The sequence below is a fragment of the Bos grunniens genome, chromosome 2 (genome assembly GCF_055505025.1).
Source record: "Bos grunniens cultivar Pamir isolate PY7600 chromosome 2, Bosgru_T2T1.0, whole genome shotgun sequence".
NCBI classification, from domain to species: domain Eukaryota; kingdom Metazoa; phylum Chordata; class Mammalia; order Artiodactyla; family Bovidae; genus Bos; species Bos grunniens.
In genome coordinates, this window is record NC_141166.1 from 94,517,943 (window position 1) to 94,543,505 (window position 25,563).

The following is a 25,563-nucleotide window of genomic DNA, read 5'->3' on the forward strand; positions in this document are numbered from 1 at the left end:
GCAAGCTGCAGTCCATGGGGTCACAAAGAGTCAGACATGACTGAGTGACTGAATTGAGCTGTGACCTTGAAAATGTAGGGAGGGGAAACCAAGGTAGATCTCAGTGGTCTCCTTGAGTTGAGGGGGCAGAACTAGGAGTCCAGGGAGATAGGGAGGCCAGGGTGGTAGTGTTTGCAAGGCAAAAATGTGGAGAGCTGCACAGAGAACCATAGAAATATGTGCTGGGCTCTTTAAATATTCAGCTGATACCAATAGCACATATGCATAGACACTACCTGGGACTGCAAAAGCAGAGAGAAGTCCTTGAAGTTCACACAGGTCTGGGAATAGATTCTGTTCCTTTTAGTAGGACACAGGATCAAGTCATCAGAATGATTTCATCTCTATAATGGGGAAAAAACCTAGCATAAAAGCTCTTCTAGTCCAGCCTAACAAAACTCAACATTTAGCTTCAAACTATCACCAGAAAAATTAGCTGTGATAGAACAAAGTCAAAGTAAATGTGCATGCATGCTAAGTCGCTTCAGTTGTGTCCAACTCTCTGCAACCCTATGGACTGTAGGGTCCTCTGCTCGTGGGATTCTCCAGGCAAGAATACTGGAGGCGGTTGCCATGCTCTCCTAGGAAGCCCTCCAAGGAAATGTATAGAAATTCAAAAATATCCAGCATTCAGTGTCTGTCAACCAAGGAAAAATTGCCAAGATAGAAGCTAGAAAATATAAATCGTAATGTGAAAACTCCATCAGTAGAAATAGACACAAAGGAGAAATTTATGATAAATAATAGACAGGGACATTAAAACAATTTTTATAACTATATTCCACTTATTTAGATGATAGGGAAAGATTGGGCATGATTGGGAAATGCAAATATACAAAAAATTAACCAAATCAAACATCTAGAGGTGAAAAATAAAATTTCTGAGATAAGAAATGCACAGAATAACATTAACTGCAGATAAGACATTGTAGAAAAAATTTAGAATAATAACAGAAACTAAAAATAATGATACAGGAGATGAAAGACTTAAAAAACTTGAAGAAGCTTTAGTATCTGTGAGACATCTTTGAGTATCCTTAATGTGAGTAGAGATCCCAGATGAGAGTGGAGGGAGGTGATAGAGAAAATGTTAAGAAATACTGACAGTTTACCACATTGGATGGAAACTACAAACTCATAGTTCCAAGAATCTCCATAAGAAAAAAGAAGAAAACTACATTCTAGCTTATCATAATCCATTTGCTTAAAATAAATAATAAAATCTCAGAAGTCCAAGAGAAAAAAAAAACAAAAAACATACTACATTTAGAGCAACAAAAATAAAAATGACAATGTAATTCTTATTGGAAACAACTCAAGCCTAAGGGAGTGAATGTCACTGAAATGCTGGGGAGAAAAAAAAAAAGCAAAAAAGCCCACAAGCAATCTTGAATTCTTTATCCTTATCATATATAAGGGAAAATATCTTTTTAAAATGTAGCTAAAATAGGGCTTGTAGAGACAAAAAAGCTGACAGAATTAGTTGCCAGCAGACTGCCAGTATAGCAAATGTTAATGAAAGCTCTTTAGGCAGAAGAAAAGTGATGTCATATAAAAATCGGTATCTATACAAATGAGCGAAGAGCATAAAATATGTAAATATGGTAAGTAAATATAAAAGACCTTTTTTCTTGATTTTAATATCTTTTTAAAGATAATAAACTATTTAAAGCAAAAGTAATAACAATGTGTGATAAAATTTACAACCTATAAGGAAATAAGACATATAACAATAGCACAAGGGCTAGACGAGGAGAAATAAAGTATACTCTTGTAAGGTTTACTCTATATGCAACCTGAATATATTATTACCTGAAAGCATACTATGGTAAATTAAAGATGCATGTTGTTAATCTTAAATTATTTGTCAAAAATAACAGAGTAACAGCTAATAATGAAAAAAGGGCTATAATGGAGTTATAGAATTACTCAGTCTAAAAAGAATCAGAATAGAAGAAAAAGGAAGCAAGTAATAAATACACAGAATAAATAGAAAACGAAGTGCGACATGATAGATTTAAATCCAACCATATTAACAGTCACATTAAATGTAAATGGTCTAAACACAAAAATTAAATGGCAAAAAATACCAGACTGGATAAATTGTTTTTCAAAAAGACTCAAATATACACTGTCTACAAGAAAGACACTTTAAATATGTACATGCAAACATTCAGGCTTCAGTGGTTGTAGTAATACTACATGAAGTAGATTACCTAGTCAATAAGATTTTCAGAGTTTCAAAATATATAAAGCAAACTGCAAAGAACTGAAAGGAAAAATAGAAAATTTACGAATATTTAAGGAAGAGTATAAATCATAGCATCATATAGAATACTATACTGCTTTGTTAATTAATGATCTACTTGCAACAGAAGGATACATTTCATAAACACAAAAATGAGAGAAAGAAACCATATGTGAAACAGTGTATATGATTACTTTTTATTAAGGTTAAAATATAGATGTTAGAAGTCAGATCATCTTTGGGAAAGGAAAATAGTGATTTGAGGGAGAAACATGATAGGGTTTCTTGGGTTTTAGTGATATGTTGCACTTGGCTTGCATCCACTTGCAGGAACTGATTGTTAAATTTTTGAATTTTGCAAGCTGGTTGGCATCAAGTTGGTAGCTTCAAACAGACCTTGTTGGAAGTAGTCACATTATAGAAGTTATATTTTTTCAATGTGTTTTTGTTTTTTGCTTTGTTTTATTTTGAGGTGAAGGGACTGGTTGTTATATATTTAATACCATAATCTTGGTCCAGGATGTGTTCCCTTTGTGAAATCCAGTTATGCACATGTGAGTTGTGAACTTTATGTTCTACTTCAAAAGAAAATTCATATTTCAAATGAGAAAAAATGGAAGTCTTTATAATTCAAAACAAATATCTTTAGTATAGATTAATCCCAAGAGTTTGGGTGAACTCCGGGAGTCAGTGATGGACAGGGAGGCCTGGCGTGCTGCAATTCATGGGGTCGCAAAGAGTTGGACACAACTGAGCAACTGAACTGAACTGAATTGAACTGAATCCCAGTTAAGAGGAGGTGGAACAGGAGAGCTAGGTAGACAGCTGAGGGAAACAAAGGGGCCAAAGCACTGATACAATCATTGATTTATCCTTTTTTACCACTTAGGTCAAGGGTCATGGCCTTCTATTTTTAAAGGTCAGATAAGTAATATAAAAGAATGAAAATAGAGTCTGAGTATTTATTCACATAGGAATATTCTGCACCTCCACAGATAAATGTCTCCTTCTATTTTCCTTGAAAATCGCATACCTCTTCTTGATATATTTGTAACCTGATTACTACGATATTGAGCCCTTATATCGCACTAAGAAGGTTTGAATATAGCCTTTTTGTCTTTTAGATTTGTGATCTTGGACGAATTATATAATTCTAGCTTCTAGTTCTGTCATTAGCAAAGTGGTGAAAATAATCATACCCCATCACTTAATTCATTCAAAGAAATAGGGCTATGTGCCAGATATGATTCTTAGAGAATGAGATATAGCAAAAGTAATATGCATTGGGTTGGCTGAAAAGTTTGTTCAAAGTTTTTCTGTAACATCTAATGGAAAAACCCAAATGAACTTTCTGGCCAACCTGCAAAGATTCTTTATCTAAAGTTGTTTCTATTATAAGATGGGCACAAAATAAATAAGTAAGTAATATTTGTATGTGGTGATAGCTGTGAAGGGAAGTCAACTGGGGAGGGAAAATGGGGTGTCAGTGACTTAATATTCAATTATGTGGTTGGTTTTCACAGAGAAGATGACGTTTAAGTCAAAACTTAAGTTACAAAAGGGCATTATAGGCCAAGGGGGAAATGCACAATATTGCCTGAATTATTTGAGAAATATCAAGCAGGCCAGTATGACTGGAGTAGAGTGAGAAAGTATCAGAGAGGTGGGCCACCATGAGAATTTTGAGAGGTGAGAGTGTGCAGAGTTTTGAACAGAATATTGATGTATCCCAACGTGGGTTTAATGGGATCAGTTCAGCTGCTTTCTTAATAGGTTCAAGGAAGGCAAAAATGAAAAAAGAAGACAGTTATAATATCCACATGGGAAATAATAGCTTCTTGGTCTAATGAAGTAGCTCCATTTTGTATTTAGCAAAGTAGGTTCAATTTTCCTAGATCTTCTAATTTTTAAGATAAGCCACATATCAAAGTTTTTAGTGAAAAATATCCTAATTTTCTAATATTGAAATAATTTTTTTGTTTTAATACATGAAGACACATATACAAAAACCCATATCTACAGATGTTTTACTGGAATCATTGCATCAATGGAATACTGCTACTAAATCTCATGACTGCTGTTTGTAGCTAGGTCTTTGCTGTATAAACATGTGATTCTCCGATCAGATTCTGGCTTGATGTTTCTCCTTATTTATTGCATACTATTGGGTATTGGTTTTCAGATCCTGTACTTAATCTTTTTTTAAATTTTCTTTTTGCTTTGGCTGCGCTGGGTCTTTGTTGCCGTGTGCAGGCTTTTCTCTAGCTGTAGTGGTTTCTCATTGTGGTGGCCTCTCATTGCAGAGCATATTATAGGGCACACAGGCTTCAGTAGTGGCTGCACATGGGCTTAGTTGTCTGGTGACATGTGGGAATTTTATTTGCTGGACCAGGAATTGAACCCATGTCCCCTACATTGTCAGGTGGATTCTTAACTACTGGGCCACAAGGGATGTCCCCTGTATTGAATCTTGAAATATGACACATTATTAGAGAAATGTATCCCTTACTAGGAGAAACAAGAAACTGACTAGTATCCTTTTAGCCCTAGGGAGCTATTTTTGGCAGTATTTTTCTGTGCTATTTATCTCAAAATATGAGAGGTTAAAAATTGACAAAGTAAATAGATGACTAAAACACTATCCAAATACTAATATTGAAAAAAAAAAGCAACAACATAGATTGGCTCTGAACCTTAGATATTTATTATAAAATGCAAATTGGGGAATACTTTCTAATGTTATTGACATATCATCCAAATTTCTATTTAAAAGTGAGTATTTTTACATCTAAAAGTCATCATTTCAGAACTTTATAATGGAAGACTTTGCAAAACTTCATGGTAAATACTGCAATATTATTCAGTATTTATAGAATAATTGGCTTAGAATCCAGTTCAAATAGCTCTGTAGCACATAGTTTCTCACAGGGAAGTTCATAATTAGTATGTATAAAATCAGCTCCTCTTTCCATTGGCACTGATAGCAAAAAACTCAATAGTTTAAAGGAGGATTAAAAAAGAAGGGAAAAGAAGCCCTAGATCATCCACTTCTCAACAATGGGTAAATAAATTGCATTCAAATACATGAATTTGTTCAGTGATTTTATACTTTTTTCTGAAACTTTGGAAACTGGGCTGTCAAAAGGTAAACTATTGTGCTAAAATGAAAGTTATCTTTCATAATTCTTTGCAAAGAAAATTTCTGAATTTGCAAAATGTTGGAGTTATTATTATCAAAGTACCTTGGGTCCTGGAAAACAGATCCTGTCTCTGTTCTTGTTTCTTCTTAAAAGCTTCCTACACTTTCACACTAGCCAGTTTTGGACATCTTTGTACTTGCTACAGTTAACTATGCAAGTTCAGTTCAGTTCAGTAGCTTAGTCATGTCTGACTCTTTGTGAACCCATGGACTGCAGCACGCCAGGTCTCCCTGTCCATCACCATCTCCTGGAGCTTGCTCAAACATGCTCAAACTCATGTCCATCGAGTTGATGATGCCATCCAACCATCTCATCCTCTGTTTTCCCCTTCTTCTCCTGCCTTTAATCTTTCCCAGCATCAGGGTCTTTTCTAATGAGTCAGTTTTTCACATCAGGTACCAAATTACTGGAGCTTCAGCTTTAGCATAGGTCCTTCCAATGAATATTCAGGACTGGTCTCCTTTATGATTGAGTGGTTGGATCTCCTTGCAGTCCAAGGGACTCTCAAGAGTCTTCTCCAGACCTAAATTCAAAAGCATCAATTCTTCAGTGCTCAGCTTTCCTTATAGTCCAACTCTCACATCCATACATGAATACTGGAAAGAACATACCTTTGACTAGATGGACCTTTGTTGGCAAAGTAATGTCTCTGTTTTTTAACATGCTGTCTAGGTTGGTCATAACTTTTCTTCCAAGGAGGAAATGTGTTTTAACTATGCAAACTTCAGGCCAAACTAGGAATATGAGATAGAGTTACCTGCTTATTTCAGTTCAGTTCAGTTGCTCAGTTGTGTCCGACTCTCTGTGACCCCATGGACTGCAGCACTTCAGGCCTCCCTGCTGCTGCTGCTGCTAAGTCACTTCAGTCGTGTCTGCCTCTGTGCGACCCCATAGACGGCAGCCCACCAGGCTCCGCCGTCCCTGGGATTCTCTAGGCAAGAACACTGGAGTGGGTTGCCATTTCCTTCTCCAATGCATGAAAGTGAAAAGTGAAAGTGAAGTCGCTCAGTTGTGTCTGACTCTTCTCGACCTCATGGACTGCAGCCTACCAGGCTCCTCCATCCATGGGATTTTCCAGGCAAGAGTACTGGAGTGGGTTGCCATTGCCTTCTCCGCCAGGCCTCCCTGTCCATCACCAAATCCCAGAGTTTATTCAAACTCATGTTCATCACATTGGCAATGCCATCCAACCATCTCATCCTCTGTTGTCCCCCTCTCCTCCTGCCCTCAATCTTTCCCAGCATCAGGGTCTTTTCCAATGAGTCAGTTCTTTGCATCAGGTGGCCAAAGTATTGAAGTTTCAGCTTCAGCATCAGTCCTTCCAATGAGTATTCAGGACTGACTTCCTTTAGGATGGACTGGTTGGATCTCCTTGAAGTCCAAGGGACTTTCAAGAGTCTTCTCCAACACCACAGTTCAAAAGCATCAATTCTTTGGTGCTCAGCTTGTTTTATACATCTGTGTACAAATATGACCTTAATCCTTGTACAGGGATAAACCACCCTGTGAGAGAGGTAGAGAGAGGGGAGCAGGTCCTTTTAAAACATCTGCATTTGAGGGTTAACAGAGACAGGGGGTGAGCCACAGGAGGGCAGAGGGCACACTGTGGCCTCTCAAAGACCAGAGGGAATGAGTTTCAAGTAGGAGGAGGTGGTCAGTGGGATGGAGTGCTTGGGAGAAGCCCAAGCTTGGGCTAGACCAGGTTTTGGGGCACCCCTCGCTGCAGTCTTAAGGATGCAACAGAATGCAGGTGCAAGGCGTTCAGAAGAGAGGGGTTGATGGGCAAGAAGAGGTGTCTCTGTCCTGAATTTTGGCCTTTAGAAGAAAAAGAAAACTGGAGAGAGGTCAGCAGAAGCAAAGGATGTTTTCTTTTTTTGGGGGGGGGCTTCCTTTTGTTTGGTTTAGAATGAAGAGGCTGTGTATACCTGTAGGCAGGGGGAGGAATAGGTTGAGAAAGAGAAATAAGAAAGAACAGAGAGGACCTTTTCCCACAGAAGGTAATGCCCTTGGACATACTGTATATTTATTTATATACCTGCTTATTAGTCCTAAATTGGTTGGATTATATCTTCTTTTATGTGCAAAGTTGTGAAGAATTCATCAGCTGGTTGTAGGCAAGATGATCTTCAGAGAAGAGCTTTGCTGTTGTTTAGTTGCTTAGTTGTGTCCAGCTCTTTTATGATCCCATGGACTGTAGCCCACCAGGTTTCTCTGTCCATAGCATTTTCTAAGCAAGAATACTGGAGTGAGTTGCCATTTCCTACTTCAGGGGATCTTCCTGACCCAGAGACTGAACCCATGTCTCCTACATCTCCTGCACTGGCAAGCAGATTCTTTACTAATAAGCCACTTGGGAAGCCCAAGTGCAAAGATGGCATGTGCTTAAGCAGAAGAATGTTCTTTTTCTTTGTAATACATGCTGAAAGAAATATTTGGGGGATATATATAGTGAGAGAGTGAGAGGACAGAAAACAAATGTCGCAAAAATTTAACAATTGGTAAATCTGGTTGAGTTGGTGAATGATTCACTACATTCTACTCTCAACACTTCCATAGACTTAAAATTTTCAAAATGTGAAGAAAACTGTAGACCTTGAATTTCTACACACCTAGGTTTTAATCCCAGTTTCACCATTTATTAGTTGTATAATCATTAGTAAATTAGCCTAACTGAGCCCATTTTCTATTCTATTGTTAGTTACTCTTGTTAACCTCTTACTATTGTTGTATTGTTGTTTAGTTGCTAGGTCGTGTCTGACTCTTTTGTGACACCATGTAGCCCACCAGGCTCCTCTGTCCATGGGATATCCCAGGCAAGCATATTAGAGTGGAAGGCCATTTCCTTCTCCAGGGGATCTTCCAGACCCAGGGATAGAACCCATATCTCCTGCATTGACAGATGAATTCTTTACCATTGAGCCACCTGGGAAGTCCCCTATATGTGATACATGCTATTTGGCCCTTATTAAGTGGCAGGCACTCAATTCTGTCCACTGGGACATTTCTATGACAATGAAGACAAAGTCCATGGAGCTTACATTTAAAAGTGGGAATCTGTATGCATATGTGTGTTGAAATATGGTTGTGTGTGTGATGCTTGCACATGAGCACTTATGCAAATGATGGGGTATTAATTAATTCTTATCAGTTATTCACAGTATGAATGTTTATTCTGATTCTAGGTTCACTTCAGTTCAGTCGCTCAGTCGTGTCCGGCTCTTTGCGACCCCATGAATCACAGCATGCCAGGCCTCCCTGTCCATCACCAACTCCCGGAGTTCACTCAGACTCACATCCATCGACTCGGTGATGCCATCTAACCATCTCATCCTCTGTCGTCCCCTTTTCCTCCTGCCCCCAATCCCTCCCAGCATCAGAGTCTTTTCCAATGAGTCAACTCTTCACATGAGGCGGCCAAAGTACTGGAGTTTCAGCTTTAGCATCATTCCTTCCAAAGAACACCCAGGGCTGATCCCCTTTAGAATGGGTGGTTGGATCTCCTTGCAGTCCGGGGGACTCGCAAGAGTCTTCTCCAACACCACAGTTCAAAAGCATGAATTATTCGGTACTCAGCTTTCTTCACAGTCCAACTCTGACATCCATACATGACCACTGGAAAAACCGTAGCCTTGACTAGACGGACCTTTGTTGGCAAAGTAATGTCTCTGCTTTTCAATATGATATCTAGGTTAGTCATAATTTTCCTTCCAAGGAGTAAGCGTCTTTTAATTTCATGGCTGCAATCACCATCTGCAGTGATTTTGGAGCCCCCAAAAATAAAGTCTGACAGTTTCCACTGTTTCCCCATCTATTTCCCATGAAGTGATGGGACCAGATGCCATGATTTTCATTTTCTGAATGTTGAGCTTTAAGCCAACTTTTTCACTCTCTTCTTTCACTTTCATCAAGAGGCTTTTTAGTTCCTCTTCACTTTCTGCCATAAGGGTGGTGTCATCTGCATATCTGAGGTTATTGATATTTCTCCCTGCAATCTTGATTCCAGCTTGTGCTTCTTCCAGCCCAGCGTTTCTCATGATGTACTCTGCATATAAGTTAAATAATCAGGGTGACAATATACAGCCTTGACATATTCCTTTTCCTATTTGGAACCAGTCTGTTGTTCCATGTCCAGTTCTAACTGTTGCTTCCTGACCTGCATATAGGTTTCTCAAGAGGCAGATCAGGTGGTCTGGTATTCCCATCTCATTCAGAATTTTCCACAGTTTATTGTGATCCACACAGTCCAAGGATGAGTCCAACTCATGCGAAGAGTTGACTCATTGGAAAAGACTATGATGCTGGAAGGGATTAGGGGCAGGAGGAGAAGAGGACTACAGAGGATGAGATGGCTGGATGGCATCACTGACTCGATGTATGTGAGTCTGAGTGAACTCCAGGAGATGGTGATGGACAGGGAGGCCTGGCGTGCTATGATTCATGGGGTCGCAAAGAGTCAGACATGACTGAGTGACTGAACTAACTAACTATGTATTTCAGGCTTATTAATGAAAAATCATAATCCATGTTCTCATTTTATATTTATATTTAATATGAAGTGTAACATGGACCACTACTCTTTCAAAATAAAGTGAAGTATATTTTTATTTAAGCTTCATAAGTTCCTCACTATTAATTGTAGTCACCTTTCTCTACTAAATGGTAGTCATTCTTCTGTTATTTAATGTTGAAACAGCTGCCTCTTCAGATAAATTTGGCAACACAGATGGATTTAAAGTGAAACAGATTCTCTCCTTTTTATCCAGTTTCTAACAAGCTATTTAGATAGAATTCAAGACAAAAATTTGTGACACTTTACTTGATACTTTCTACTTCCTCTTCCCTGTTATACCTTAAAGAATTATGAACTTGACTATTTTATTGTCCAATATACATAAGTTTTTTTGCACATTGTGTAGGAACATAAATAGTTTTCTTTGAATAGGATAGCCAAAGAAAATGAGGCCAAGAAAGAAAACCTAATGTGATTCTGGGAATCGCTTATTAAAACATTTAAAAATAGTGGCTTCAATACTTTTCCTTGTCCCTTATATCTGACTTTAATTCTGTAAGACAATAGTTTTTAAATCTGTGCATTGATGAAATAAAGAGCTGTGGTAGCTTCTTGTTGGCTGAAAGATTCTGTGGTTGTTACATTAATGTTATATTAATGTTACTCATACTGGACTTATGAGTAAAGCATCAAATAACTAATTAAAGTACACTTGAAAAGTCTTCATTGCAAGAGGGTGATGTTTTAAAATATAACTTTAAAATATGAAAATCGACAAAGTTTACCTGCTATATAGTTTTTTTTAATAATAAGTGTTCATATTCAATTTTATTTTATTTTTTATTTTTTTTTATTTCATGGCTGCAGTCACCATCTGCAGTGATTTTGGAGCCCCCCCAAATAAAGTCTGACACTGTTTCCACTGTTTCCCCATCTATTTCCCGTGAAGTGATTAGTCTGTTTTTAAAAAAAAAACTCTGTTTCTCTAAGTTTTAAATTTTGACTAAAAATAAGTTGGCTAAAGTGACTATTAGATTCTTAGATGTGAAAATAATTTTGTCAATATAATGTATTTTTCCTGACCTTTAATTAGCAAGTGAAATATTATTGACAAGATAATGTAACTTAGTACATGTATTTAATGAATATGTGCTAATGCTTGTTATGTGCCAGGCACTGTACTCAATCCTGGGAAGCAGTGATACAATTCCTGCTTTTCAGTAATTTATCTTCTAAGAAGTGTTATGTCCATATGGTATATGGAGGTGAAAAACTCTTGAGGTTATGGATATGTAATCGTTTCAAGCTCTTTGATGGTACTTAACATTTTACTTTATATTTGCCTTTGGATTTAACAGAGAAACAGAGAGGTTAAATGATAGCAAACCCATATTCCCTTAAGTGAATGCCAGTGCTTTTCCACATTGATCTGCTTTTTATCTATTTATTTATCTCTTTTTAGGAATTCTTAATAGTGGCTTAGTTAGTCTTTGCCACATGTCCTACTTACTATCTATTTATGTATTCTTGTCAATTTATGTTAAATAGTAGCATAGTCAGACTAGAGTGACCACAAAGTTGATTGTGAGAGACTCATTTGCCGCTCTCCATGGTGCTGAAAGATTTTCGTGGGCTAAAAATTTCTTCTAATTTTTTCCCTAATTTTTTGGCACGAATGGTTACTGCCCAATCAAGAATTCAAAACAAGGAGGGAAAAAGTAGTGAGGAAAGGGAAGATAAAAAAGATAAAAGTTTATAGAAAAGGCATAGCTGTTGATTAAGAGGTGGTTGGATTGATTTATTCATTAACAGAAAAAGTTTTCTGTACAACAGGCACCTCACTTGGAGTGAAGTTACAATAACTCCCTCCACCCCCACTGCCACCTTATAAACTTAAACTGTGAGCTGGTGTATCCCATATTATATTGGAGAAAACAGGCATTAATCACACAAATATGGAAAACTGTAAGTTTGCAACTGTCAGGTGCTAAGAAGGACACAGGGCTTTATGGATCATGAGATAAATAGAGCAAATATTAGTGTATTAATATGGAGCTTGGCCAAAAGTTGATTGAATTTTATTCACACTATTAAATTATTATATAAAAATAATATGTGAAAAAAAGATAAGACCTACAAAATTGTTTCTTTCCAATAAAATCTTCAAAAATATTTTAATGAGATATTGCTTCCATGAACTCACCTTTATATTAATTGATTCTATACTTGAAATAGGTATAAAATTTCCTGATCATGACATTTTCAATGATGATATAATAGTTGGTCAACACCAAAGGTGAGAAAACTTGTTTGCATAAGTAGGTGAAAATATTTTAAACATTTACTTTTATGACTAAACATTTATATCAGTTAAATTGCTATTTTAAAAGCATCAGCACTACTTTTCTTTCATTAAAGTTGTGATTTTAAATTTTTATGTATATAAATGGATTTCAAATATATTCAAAATATTTATCAGAAAAAATAAAAATTATAAAGCTGGAATTTGAAGAATGCCCAAGTATTATTAGAATAGCCAATCTGCAGCTGACATAGCTACCACAAAAATAGCAAATTAGCAGCATACAGAATAGGATTATCTGATATTTATGCTGAAACTTTGGGTCATTAACTGGAACTTTAGATCATTAATTGGAAATATGCTCACTAGAAGTTCCTCCCAACCTCCTTGCATCCGATCTACAATGGTGAATGTGATGTTCCTTCATCATATGATATTCTTTTGCTCCTGAAAAAAAAAAAAAATCTTCAAACTATTCCATGAGCCCTTGTCAGTTGTCTGCAACTGAATGTTATAGCAGATGTCCAGAAGTAGATACCTGTTTATGTATGCCACAGGAAGAATTGGACACACACTCACATAACACTTGCTTAGGCCATTCTCCATAGAGGCCTGAACAAGTCTCTTATGATCAGAGGCTGCCTAGCTATGGACTCTGGCAATCTGAGGCCACTGTACTTGGTCATTCCTGATGGGTAAGGTGATCAATATATTATGTGACATGTATAAATGATTTGTGGCAAACTAGTTTGAAAGCTCAGCTCTTAGCTTGTTTCAGTTTTCTTCTTAGAATTTGTTACCTCCTGACAGAATTACATACTTATTTGTTTAGAATATAGCACAACAAAATGTGGCATTCGTGAAAGCAGTCATTGTCTTTTTGCTCACTGTTGTAAATCACGTTGCACGATGTAAGTATTCTACACATATTCACTGGGTGGAGGATTAGACTCTAAGTTCAATGGGGCTGTCTTTATTCTTTATCTTCAGTGCCTACCCCAGTGTTTAGCTCATTGTAGGTAATAAGGAGATAACTAGGGACCAGATTATAAATGTCTTGTAGGTCATGTTAGGAATTTTAGACTATTTACTAAAAACAATAAGAAGCCACTGAAGTATTTTAACTAAAAAGATGTATTATTAGATTTTCACTTTAAAAAATAAAATTCTTACTTTCTGTTTCTCTTAACAGAGAAACTATTGGGCATCACCTTTCTCCTACTCATCCAATCTTAACTCTCTAAGTTATATAACACATTTCCCCCTCTTCTTCACTGCTAATAATTTGTCCAAACCTGTCAATTTATTAAATTAATTTAATTTAATTTAATACATTTGTCTGTTCAGTCACTCAGTCCTGACTCTTTGCAGCCCTATGGACTGTTGCCTGTCAGGCTCCTCAGTCCATGGAATTTTCCAGGCAAGGATAGTGGAGTGGGTTGTCACTTTCTACTCCAGAGGATCTTCCTGACTCAGGGATTGAACCTGAGTCTCTTGTGTCTTCTGCACTGGCAGACAGATTCTTTGCTAGTGCCACCTGGGAAGCCCAATTTTATATATATATATATATATATATATATATATGTCTTTTTTTGTAACTACAGGATGGGCAATTATACCTGACAAACTCATATTCATGTCTTTTATTATATTCTCCATCTAGTCACTTTATGCCTTATAACTAATTAATTGTGCAGTGTTGGTCATCCCATTTATCTAAATAAATACTTGCAATAATTCCGGATTAATTATGCTTCTAGTTTATTATTTGAAAAAAGTACAGTATAATTTTTACTATATTTAATACTCATTCACATTAATTGTTGTATCTAACCCTTTTGTTTTTCCTTCCATTTGAAAGAAAAGAAAAAGAAAGGAAGAAAAAGAGAAGGGAAGGAGGAAGGAAAAGGAAAAGAAAACAGCAAATGTTGGCAAGAATGTGGAGAAATCAAAATCCTTGTGTATTGTTGGGAATGTGAAATGGTGCAGCTGCTGTGGAAAATGGAACGAAACAGTAAAAACAGACTAACCATAAAAACTAAAAAGTAGAATTTCCTTATATTCTTTCACCAAACTTAACTGTTAAAATAATTTTTTTTCTGTAGGTGTTTCTGAATCATTCTGAACAAATTGCAGCCACTACGCCCTTTTTACTCCAGAATAGTTCATGATAGCAATCACAGCAAAATTATCAAAACCAAGATGTTTAATGTTGATATAAAATCAGTTGTAATTAAACATAGATAAAAACCTAGAGATGAGGTATTTTAGAGTTTATTCATATTTTGCCTATTGTCCCAATGTCCTTATAGTTATGTGTTTTTTTCCAGTTGTGTTTTCACTTAACATTGTAGTATATGTTGCATTTAGTCATTGTGTCTCTTTAATATCCTTTAGTCTGGACCAGTTCTTAAGTCTTTTTTTTTTTTTTTTTGACTTTCATCACAGTGATATATTTGAAAAGTACGCGTATTTTGTGGTTTCTCTCAGTGTAGGTTTGTCTTTTGCTTCCTTTTGATTATACTTGATTATGCTTTTATTTTTTGGTCTGGAATACTATTAATAATAAGTTCTATTGTGTACTTCTTAGTTCATCACAGCATGAAGCACATGATGTCACCTGATCCCATTATTGGTGATGTTAATCTTGATCACTTGGTTAAGATGATAACTATCAGATTTATTCACTATAAGGACTTTTAAAATTCCCTTGTCATTAAGAAGAATCTGAAGATTACAAAAATGGCCTTATGTGCTTCTTCCTCCTCGAGCGTGCATTCTTCTTTGCAATACGGTTTTGCAGTGTCTCCCATCAAGGACATGGAGTATGCTATTTCATCCTTTGAATCTGGGCATGGCCACGTAGCTTCGTTCTGTGTTTTAGCAGAACTTTGGAAAGTACTCTACATTGGAGTCTACACTCCATTGTTGCTTTTCAGAATCCAGCAACCACCGGTACTCAAGGATACAGGACTAGCCTGTTGAAGGATGACAGACAAACAAAGACAGACAAACATCTTAAACAAAGATGATCCATCCCAGCTGAGTCCTGCCTCCAATTAGCTTGCCAACCAGCAGACAAGTGAGCGAGGCCATTATTGACCAGCCAGTCCAAATTGAGCCTGCCAGAGCAGAAACCACCCTGACAACTCACATAACCTTGAGAGTTTATAGATGTTTATTGTTTTAAACTGCTAAGTTTGAGGATGCTGTGATAAACATCAAAACATAATTCTCAGGGAGATATTTTGAGAGTACATACATAACTGAATACATGTATAACTTTTAACTACTAGTTTTATGATTCTCGTCCTGGTTAAATATTACTACAAAGGTTGCAAAATGGTGTTGCTACCTTTTTTAGAGACGAAGAATGTAAGAACTGGGGCTTATGTGTTTTGCAAGCACATATGACAAATAAGTGGCTGTGTCAGCCTTAGAAGCTTAACCTTTTACCTGGTGGTCCATAACTTTTCTCAATATGCCATGGATATGTGAATGACGTGATAACAGAACTGACAAAAGCAAGCAATAGAGAAAAAGACCAGTGTCCTTGGTGTTAAGAGTGGCACCCTGTGTCCTCACACAGGACAGAAACACTAATTGATGAGGGTGGAAGTGCTGCCCAGGGTGGACAGTGTAGGAGGGAAAATTAAATATAGTTATTATCATACCAATTTAGGTAATCATTGATTCATGAAAAGATATAAAGATAATGCCTCTAAAATTTGCCTTTCGTGGATATAATCAAGAATGTCACTGATACCCTAGATTATAATTAATAATAGACATTTATGCAACATGACTCAATATTTTTGGAGTAACTCTTATATCCTCCTCTAGTTTTCCCGTATAAGCTAAGAAGAGGGAGCTAAGATAACATGAGGTGGCCTACATTATCCCTCTTAAAATTAAGAAAACTGAAACGGTATTAAAAACCCTAACTAACCAGGGGTCAACAGTGAATAAATGGCAAAACATAAACCTGAACTCAGCAATCCCAATTTCCCAGAAGAGTCCCTCCCACATGGCAGAGGGGGTTAGGTCCCAAGTCTTCAGATGCTAATAATATCTGAGTCTTAAGTTCGTGCCTCTTTCCATGCACTATTCTAAAACCCTTACAGATAATTTAATTCACTCAGTCTCATGGACTTTCTACGACACTACACATTAGCTTTACACTGAAATGCAGACATTCAGGTGCTTCAGTGTATGTGTTTTTGCTGTTAGAGACCCTATCTTCTTGACTAAGAAAGGAATTCAGAGCCTTGCTTTTTTCTTTACCGCTCCCTGAAAAATTTAAGAGCACAAGGAAGCCTTTTGCATTTCCAGGTCTCTTACAATGATTTCGGTGGCAGCAGCTGTCTCTAGCCAGAACACTAGGATCCTGCCAGGGTAAACGAACTGTAATGGACAAGAGGCCAAACTCTTGTCTGTCCTTTCTAATTCAGGGAGCCTAAACCTCAAGTTCCCTGCAGCTTATCTCCAATGGAGAGCCGACAGCTGGGGTGGGGTTGCTGGAGCTTTCCCGAGGACAGTCTGCACCCCAGCACCCCTCTAGAAGGTTATCCGGTGCTCTGGGCTAACACAGTGTACACAGCCTGTTTTCGCACAGTGGGACCCCAGGCCGGCCAGGGATCGCGGGGCGCTCTGGGGGGAAAGGACCCGACCCCTCGGTTGCTCTTGGGGGCCGTGACTGCCAAGTATCGCGGGACTTGTGCACATCGCAGGAGCGGCAGCTCCAGGAGCAGCTGGAGCGCGCTCTGTGCGCACCGCCCCAGCCCGGGGAGGAGCGGGAGCCGGGAGGGAGGAGGGTTCGGGGTGCTGGTTACGTAAATTATACTAGCCCAGTGAGAGGCCTCCAGGCTGGGGCTACGGGAGGAGGAGGAGGGCCCGCGCAAGGAGGAGGGGCTGAGAGGCAGCGGGCCGGGGTGGGAGGGGGGCGGGGGCCGGGGGCGAAGTGACCAGGCGGTGGCGGCGGCTCTGCCGAGGTGACAATGTGTTAGGAGCCCTCGCTCGGTCTCTTGCGGCTCCTTGGCCTTGGCGCCCGCTCTCGAGGAGCCCTCCAGCCCGCCGCTGCGCTATGAGGGCGCCTCTCCAGGGCTGGCCGAGGCCGGAGCCGGCTCGCTCTTCTCCCGGGGAAGTGTGAGCAGAGAGGCGCGGGCGGGAAGTGGGACTGCGCGCGGCGCTCGCGGGCCGGCGCGGGTTCCAGGTGAGCACGGGATCGGTGTGCCCCACACTCCTCGCAGCCGGCCGGCACCTGCCGGGTTGGGTCGGAGGCTGAATTCCGTGCGTGGACCGCCGTTCCCTCTTCGCGGGATCCCTGGCCACGACAGCAGGTCTCCGTCTCTCTCTCTCTCTTGCTTCCCCTCTGATTGTCTGGGAACAGTCCTCTTTGGGTGGCCCGAGTGCCTGGGTGGGCGCCTCGAAGTCCCGCAGCGGGTGGCAGCGCACGGAGCCGACAGCTCCGAACCAGTCCCAGGAAAGGGGCGCCGGCGAACCCGGTACACCGGCCTCTCGGGCTCTCGAAGCGCGCTTGCTCGCCGCTGCAAGTGCGGAGGAAAGACCGCCAGGCGCGGAACTTTCTACCGCTGCCCGCCCCCTACCCTGCTCTCTCTGCTCCCCGGCCAAGTTGGGGGGCGCTGGCCACCCTCTGCGCTTCACTGGCGCTCAGCCCCGGGGGGACATGGCCTTCCAGCCCCAGCAACTTTCTCCCACCAGCTGCGGGCGGTGTGGCGCTGCGGTGCTCTGACGCTTCTACACCGGGCTTTCAACACCGGCGACGCGCTGGGTCTCGGGTGTCGTCCTCGACGGTTGCCTTCCTCTATATTTCTGCCTTCCTTTGCGTCTTAGTCTCTACTTGCCCGTGTCTGAGTCAGTTTCTTTCTCTAATTCTTGATCTGGCTTACCGCATCCGCTCCGGGTTTGTCTCTCTCTCTCATTCTCTTTCCCCCTGTTTTTCTTGGGATGTTCCCGCGTCTCCGTTACTTTATCTTTTCCGCTTTCTCTCCGTCTTACCTTATTTTTTTATGTTTTTTTTTTTTTTTCCTCTCTCTGCCTCTCTCCTCTCATCTCTCCTGCCTGGTCCCCCCGAACACCACCAGCTCCCATATTCCGAGAGTCCTTGTCCAGGGGAGAACACCCCGGCCCTCCTGGGCACCTCCAGGTACAGAGACCTCCTTTCTCAGAGCCGGAGGAGACTTGGGGATGGAAGCGGAGTGCTCTTGTCTGGGCTGTCGTGAGGGGACTGAATGAGAGTCGCAAGGGCCGCCTCCCCGCCCCGGGTCCGAGGGCTCTGCGCTGCTGAGAACCCGGGCTCACGAAGGCTGCTGTTTGGACAGCGTTAGCTGCGGGTGCCCCTCCTCTTACTCCGTTCTTTGCCTAGAATCAGTTGAATTTCCAGGTGGAGAGTCTACATCTCCACTCTTTACAGGCAGCCACGGGAGGAGACAGTGGGCAGATGAATACAGAAGCTTCGGGATCCAGGGACATCTAACCTGGAAAGGGTGGAAGCTTTCCTGAGGCAAAGGTGTTGCTGTCTGAGGAGCACTGGGGACTGCCTGCCTTCAACTGTCGTAACACTCAATCCGTGAGCGGTTTCTTTGGGAGAGAGAGCCGTCACTCTTCCCTGAAATGCATCATAGAGATTTTATTTGCAGGGTTAAAGACACTGACTGCCCCAGCCCCTTGAAATTTCGAGTATCTTTGGGGCCCCGGATCTTCAGCTTTATATGAAGACTGCTTTTGCTCAAGGTTGCTCCCCCCGCCTCAGTGTGTGTGTGTGTGTGTGTGTGTGTGTGTGTGTGTGTGTGTGTGTGTTTGCGTTCGTGCCCTCTAGTGTTAGAGAAACCTGCTGGTTTGAGAATATTGAAAAGTAAGGTGAACCTATTGGTGACTTACTTTTGATCTCTCCCCTTCTCAGGTCGTTCTCCTTACCTTCACCTATCCTTTCCTTTTCTTCATCTTGACTTTTTTGTTGCAGTAGTAATCTTTCCTTTGCCCTGATCTCAACAAACTCCTCTCCTGCAGAATTAGAACCTCAATATTGAAACATCATTTGAGTCCTTAAGAGGTGGATAGATTTGGAGAATTTTCATAGCCTAAAGCAGGCTTTCAACATAAGAAAACATGCCATTTTTCTGCATCGTTCAGTGCAAACCAGGATTTCACATGTCTTCCTTATGCCCCTGCCCACATTCAACTCCACTGAGAATTTTCCCTGGCTTCTCCTCCTTGTTTAAATAAATGCTTTTCATTCACCATTTCTGTGATGCTCATCCCATTCTAGGGCTTAAGCTGATTGCTTAAGTAGAGGCACTAAGCAGTTTTGGGAAGAAGAAAAGAAAGGTTTTCCAAAGGAAACAAAGTGCTTCTGGTATAGATTAATTCTGGATCCCAGTGTCCAGAGTGGGGCCAGGTGCTGTCTCAGATATTCAGACCCTAGCTCAGTGTAGGAAAACTAGTAAATGCTTCCCAGAAACTTACTGGTTGATTGATTAGCATGGAGCTAATCATAGGCTTTGAAGTCACCTAGCTATGTGAATGTCTACATACAAGAAGTTGAATTCTACCTCTTGTTTGTTTGTTTCACTTAGTCTTTTATGAATGGGAATTGAGGACTAGCAGAAGGTGAAACATGAGTCCTCTGTGTCCTTAACCCATTCGCTGCTTGAATTTGACCTTCTGTGCAAGTCTTTAACTTGGCTGATGTTCTTTAATAGTCAGTGCAGAATTGAGGAAATGAGTTTAGAGGCTCTGATGGTGGCATCTCTCAGCCTTCTTACCTAAAAGTAAACTAGAGCATGACATTTGTGAGTGAATACTTTCCGGTGGTTTTCACATGTGAAAAGTTCTCTTTTTTTAATGTAAAGAACAGATGTATCAGCTTAAAATATTTGGGGCCCATAAATTAATCTGCAAACTCAATCACTAAATAATTTATAGGTTCCTTTATTGCTTGAAATGTATGTGAGAGTGTGATACTACATGTGTATGAGAATTTGCAAAGTACCTGGAAATGTAATGCCTCCTGATACAAGTTTCTAGTAGGAATCCCTGTGCTGCTTTTGTTTTCACGATGCTATGACAGTCACCTCTTAAAATAGTTGAGGATTTACCATGAATATTGTTCTGGAGTGTGTTCAAGGCAATTTTGCTTTTAAAACATTACTTATAAATCAGCTCCTACTCTATCCAGTTTTTCATATTTAAAAATAGCAAAGACATAGTAAAGATGGAAATTCTAATATTGGTTGAGATACATTCTGATCTCTTAAGAATATTGAGACATATTTAACTTTTTAAAGATGTACATTACTTTCAGGTTTAAGTTATGTCAGAGGGAAATACAGTGTTTCCATTTTGCCAACTTGATTCTAAGAAGTGGTAGTTGTACAAGAACATTTCCATCTAATAGAGATTTTGTAACTTTTTAAAAATTTTGGCGTTTTAGGAAGAGGGTGCGAACAAGGAATAAATGGATACTTTTATTCTTTCTGGTTAGGAAAATGAAGAAGATATTGATATTTCTGAATAAAAAGAAAATTATAGAAGATGATTGAGAGTAAAGTATGAATAAAGTCCTGCCATGTGAAATAAATAACAATGCTACATGTCTCTGATAAGTGTTTTTGTGCTTTATGAAAATGAGCAGATCCTATAGTTTTGTCCTTTAATTTGCTTTATTAAGCATCCTATTTTCAAGATGCAGCTCCTGCAATAAGCAACAAGTTCTTGATTGTGACTTTTAATACATTGCCTCTTGGGGCTTGTGTTGATATCAGTAGGAAAAACATGTAGCCCTCTTAAATCTAATGAGATCTAGCAGGATCACTACTTTGGAGTCTGAGTGACCATATGCCTAATTATCCAAGAATTTTAACTGGCCTTTGTTTTTTAATCCTTCCTGTCATCAGAGTAAACATATGTGGAACATCAAATCAAGACTTATATATATATACATATATATGTATATGCTGCTGCTGCTAAGTCGCTTCAGTCCTGTCCGACTCTGTGCGACCCCAAAGACGGCAGCTCACCAGGCTCCCCGGTCCCTGGGATTCTCCAGGCAAGAGCACTGGAGTGGGCTGCCATTTCCTTCTCCAATGCACGAAAGTGAAAAATGAAAGTGAAGTCGCTCAGTTGTGCCTGACTCTTAGCGACCCCATGGACTGCAGCCCACCAGGCTCCTCCATCCATGGGATTTTCCAGGCAAGAGTACTGGAGTAGGGTGCCATTGCCTTCTCTCTCTCTCTCTCTATATATATATATAAAAGAAGTGCTACAACTACCACTTCTTAAACTCAAGTTGAAAAAATAGAAACATTGTATTCCACTCATATAACTTTAACCTGAAAGTAATGTACGTTGTTAAAAAGTTAAATGTGTCTCAATATTCTTATCATTAGAGATCAGAATGTATCTCAACCAATATCAGAATTTCCACCTTCACTATGCCTTTGCTATTTTTAAATTATATATATATATATTATATTATAATATAATATAATTATATTATATATTATATATATTATATATATATAATATAATAATATAATATATATTATATTATATATAATATAATATATATATATCGGAGAAGGCAATGGCACCCCACTCCAGTACTCTTGCCTGGAAAATCCCATGGACGGAGGAGCCTGGTAGGCTGCAGTCCATGGGGTCGCTAAGAGTCAGGCACAACTGAGCGACTTCACTTTCACTTTTCACTTTCATGCATTGGAGAAGGAAATGGCAACCCACTCCAGTGTTCTTGCCTGGAGAATCCCAGGGATGGGAGAGCTTGGTGGACTGCTGTCTGTGGGGTCACACAGAGTTGGACACGACTGAAGCGACTTAGCATAGCATACTGTATATATATATACTGAGTCTGACAGTCTACTTGATGATATTTCATAATATTTCCTATGCTGCACTACAGACACACTAAGCATATATCTGAATACATAAATCACATTTAAAGATCCTATACTGTCTGCTTTGATAAACCATTTTAACATTTTAAGTCATTTTAACATTTTAGACTAATATTTACAATTTATATATTAAAGCACATTGTTTGGTTAAATTTTTCTGCCATTCAGTTACAGACATACATATTTTTGAAGAGTCCAGCTTCCCATTGTGAAATTTAGTACTTAGAAAATTCACAGAAATTTGTGAAAATGAATATACACATGAATTTACTAGTAGTTGGTCATCGTTTGGGGCATTATAAGCAATTATCTTTGGGAACAAAGTATAATAAAATAGATTTTATTTATTTGATATTTATTTCTTTTTGATTAAGATTTAGACCTATGTGTATGTTCTCAAGGTAGTATATTTACAATAATATGTTTAATTGGTCTGAGATAGTTATCAAGAAATTATTACAAATGGCTAAAGACATTTATGTGATTAATATGTGTTCTAATGTCCCTTTTAGATACAGTAGCTAAAATTCATTTTTAGCTATTAGTTTTCCAATTTTATTTATCTTTAATATATTTAGGGCCTATTTAAGCTGAAATTCTTAATTTTTAAAAATTATTGCTATAGGTTATTAAGAGATTGCTGGCATCTAACTTTCCTCTGAGGACCCAACTTCATTCAAATATCCAAATAATTATAAATCTCATAAACTATCAGGTTCTCTTTTAATGTTTGTTATTATTATCCTCCACAATTGACCTGAAACAAGATGCAAAATATTGGTTGTTAAACATTGTTCCATCTTAATGGTTAACCCTTCCAACATGGCTTGAGAGGGATGTAGGGGAAGTGGTGACTGTAACCATCATCGCAGGAACATATTTGTGATCCGCTTTTAGGTGAGAAGATGTAAAACACTGTCCAGATAAATATTCACGCTTCTTTGTTTTTTCTTCCAGAAGTACTTACTATTAAGATAGATGGGAACTCTCCAAGATATTCCAGGGTTTCTACCATGATGTAGAATTAATTGGGATTCTATTTAGTACATTAAACTACATTGAATTGTCACTTAAATCTTGTTTAAGATCTTGTAGAACATTATAAGAAGAGTGTGATTAAACTGTTGTTGGTACTCTGGTGAACAATACATGCGCTGAGTAGCCACTGTAAACAGGAGAATTTCAGACAGAGCTTGCACATTCAGAATCATCTAAATTATACCTCAGAGACTGTAGCAAATGTCAACTTAGTCTCTTGCCTAATATTAATTGCTTTGCTATTATAAGCTCAGTGCCATTTTTTTTGTTGTTATAAATGAATTTTGACATAGGAGGAGGATTATCTTCTTGTAGACCAGAAGCATAACAATTTAATTTCCTTTTGAGATTTTTATTATATAATTAGTTTCAGATAGAGAGGATGGGATTTATATGACTATCAAGACCCCTGTGCAGTACCACCATTAGGCTAATGAAAACAAAATTGGGAACAAATACTTGGAAACAAATATATGTAAAGGTTGTAGCCATTTTGATTTATTGATGAGGGAGTTAAAATGATGAAGAGTTACAAAGTGATAAAATAACTAAAATTTATTGGATACATACTTTGACTTGTATTGTGAGTAAGTAAACATCTAACAGCTCGTACTATAGTTTATCCTCAAAATACTATGAATTATATGTAGTATTACTATCCCTATTGATAAATGAGGAAGCACATATGCAATATCACACAGCTGATCTGTATTAATATTAGGGGCAGGGATCACATCAGTTATATCTATCTCTGAAGCCAGTGCTCTAAGAGTTCTCAAACTGACATTTTCACTAATAAATTTTTTTTTAAATGAGTGTCAACTTCCATGTGGACATTTTCTTTTTGCACAATGAGAATAATTTTTAAGTCTATTTATATCACAGTCATTTTATAAAAGAATGGACATTGTAACAACAATAAGATGGCAGAACTAAATCACAAAATATAGTCCTTAAAGTAGAATAAATTTAGCTTCCTGTACTTTCTACATTGCATTTATTTTTCTAATTTAACAAAGACTGAAGAAAATTCATCACAGTCTGGTAATTTATTTCACCACATTCTGTAGCCTGCGATTGGAACCCTCCTTAGTCTGAACCACTCAAATATACTGCTACCCAGTGGGTCCCAAGCACCCATGCAACACAGGCCAGCGTGGGTGTGATATCTGTGACTTTGTCCTTATAGTTATTCCTTTCTCTTTCTAGTTGCAAGTCTGGGCAATACGATTTGTATCTAGGAAGGATGGTAACAGTTACCCTAAGCCTCAGTTTACTGCTTCAGTTTTTTTTTTTTGAAAAAATTAGAAAATTGGAGGCAATTTGATCTTTTGTGGTAGTTAACCACAAATCATTATTACTAAGACAGTGCCAATCTGTGTCCTTGGATAAAGAATGAATACTGGGCAAAAACAAAAGGAGCATGTCTCAAGAACTTATTCTATCCTCTTTAACCAGTATGTCCCAGTCTTTAGGGATCAATTTGATCCCTTTTTTTTGCATGTTTATTTTCCTTGATGAGGACAAAGCAGTTTTGCTTTAGGTAAGAAAGAAAATTCCAAAGCTAAACTTCTAACTGCTTTTGTAAAACTGACTGATGCTATTAAACCCCAAGTTGCTTTGGACAGTGACTGTTGTGGCCATGGAAGGGGAAGTGGACACTGGTGGACTGTGTGGGATATAATTAAATTGACTTGAGACGTTGTTTAATGTCATTGCCAGCAAACCAGTTTGGAAACTGAAATTATCTCAAGAGGTTTTGTTTGTTTGTTTTAATATAGGTTGTCAGATTCCACTGATACATATTCTCATTTGCCTGGGATAGATACATAGGGATCTATCTTTATAAACATTTTTCTAGATAAGTTTGATGTACAAGGTTTCAAGCAACCGAACTACTTCTAGAACACGTTTCAGATTTAATAATTTTTAGTCAATTAAACAAATATAGAAGTTACTATGTCCTGGACATTATTCAGAATACTTAACAGATATTAATTAATTCATTTAATCATAACAACCCCTGAAAGTAGGTTTTATTAGTATCTCCATTTATAGACAAGGAAATTGAGACACAGAAAGGTTAAGTGAGTTGCCCAGGGGAAGTTGCTGAATGGTGGAGCATGGACTATGCTATTTTGATGAAACAGTTAATGGTCTGCTTTAAGTCACAAAGCTTGAAGCAATAGAAATGAAAATGGAACCCAGATTTCTGTGTTTTGTTTCCTATTTGAAGAATTTTTGCCTTTAAAAGTAAAGGAAGAAAATCTGATGAACAAAGTCAAAAACAAAAC

At 38.6% G+C, this 25,563-nt stretch overlaps 1 protein-coding gene across 27 annotated transcripts in view; it reads left to right on the forward strand.

Moving 5' to 3' along the window:
- The window catches only part of GALNT13 (polypeptide N-acetylgalactosaminyltransferase 13), a 943,716-nt gene that overhangs the window by 264,384 nt on the left and 653,769 nt on the right, over positions 1-25,563 (forward strand). For 2 of the 27 annotated variants that reach the window (XM_086368841.1, XM_086368932.1), the window contains exon 1: positions 17,242-17,638. The exons of 19 other annotated variants lie outside the window; for them this stretch is intronic. The gene's annotated coding sequence lies outside the window, so the exon portion shown is untranslated. Of the gene's footprint in view, positions 1-17,211; positions 17,639-25,563 lie in introns of those variants that run through there. 6 more of the 27 variants (XM_086368872.1, XM_086368881.1, XM_086368985.1 and 3 more) reach the window with 6 other exon arrangements.